This window comes from Cebus imitator, unplaced genomic scaffold, assembly GCF_001604975.1.
Source record: "Cebus imitator isolate Cc_AM_T3 unplaced genomic scaffold, Cebus_imitator-1.0 Scaffold253, whole genome shotgun sequence".
Classification (NCBI taxonomy): Eukaryota; Metazoa; Chordata; class Mammalia; order Primates; family Cebidae; genus Cebus; species Cebus imitator.
Window position 1 is genome coordinate 1,061,072 of NW_016107568.1, and position 1,190 is coordinate 1,062,261.

General features: G+C 46.1%; 1 non-coding gene across 1 annotated transcript; it reads left to right on the forward strand.

The window, feature by feature from the left end:
- Positions 1–331: 331 nt before the first annotated feature.
- TRNAF-GAA lies at positions 332–404 on the forward strand. The gene has a single exon. It is a non-coding gene; the product is annotated as a tRNA-Phe (tRNA).
- Positions 405–1,190: the final 786 nt, after the last annotated feature.

Genomic DNA, 1,190 nt, shown 5'->3' on the forward strand with positions numbered 1-1,190 from the left:
TGTGGATTAAAAAGCAGATAGGTCTATAAAACTGCCATGAAATAAGTCCATAATATATTTTTAAATGAAAAAAGCAAGCTGCAAAGCACTTAAAAAAATAACTGAGAAAAGTGAAGTTTTTATCACTTCTAGTTTGTAAAAAAGGGCCTTGCCTTATCACCTTTGCGATATTTGTAAAATGCCTGTCTCTAGCTGAACCATCATTGTTACCATGGAACAAATACTATTTTCTTTTCTTTTTTTCTTTTTTTTTTTTTTTGACAAAATACTAGAATAACCAGCTTAGCTATTTTCTTATAATTATGTAGACAAAAAGAAAATGTTGTTATCAGCCGAAATAGCTCAGTTGGGAGAGCGTTAGACTGAAGATCTAAAGGTCCCTGGTTCGATCCCGGGTTTCGGCAGGGCTTCCGTTTTAGGCGTTACTCATCATATGTGGTTTCTGCAAAGTCAACGGGGTCAGCACCCCGTGGGATTCTCGCTCGCGTTGGGGCAGTTAAGGAAAGGCTCAGAGGCATTTTCCTCGCGGAGGGAGGGTACTGGGGACGTATGTCCTGGCTTTTAAACTGTCCGATATGAAGTTATGCTTCTGCCCTGACTTGGGTCCTGGTTTGAGACGAGCTCTCCCGGCGCACTGCGCACAGCTCGCTTTCTTGAGCAACCCTGTCCCCCCGCACCCCGCCCTCTTCTTTCGGCTTCCAGGCAGCCGTGGGCACTGCGATCTTTTTGTCAGGGTCAGAGAGGCGGGAGCTCTCAGCCCGCGAGGCCTCCGCCTCTGCTTGGTCACCGGCTCGCCGGGGATGGTGACAGCCTGGGACTCTTCTTGGCCAAAGAAATCCTCCAAAGCGTTAGAAGCACCGGTTTTGTCCAGCTGTTTTAACCATAACAAGACTGGGACGGGCGCGGTGGCTCACACCAGTAATCTCAGCACTTTGGGAGGCAGAGGTGGACAGATTACTTGAGGTCATGAGTTCGAGACCAGCCTAGTCAACACTGTGAAACCCCATCTTTAAGAAAGAAAATAACAAGGATTCTAGAACAGCTTTTTGGGGGTGTGGGCAGGGGAAGGGATCGAAACTCTTTCTGTTTAAGTCTACACTAGGGTTAGGAGGCCAAATACTGGATGCCCAATTAGCTTCCCTTCCCTTCCCTTCGTTTCCCTTCCTTTTTTTTTTTTTTTTTTTTTTTTT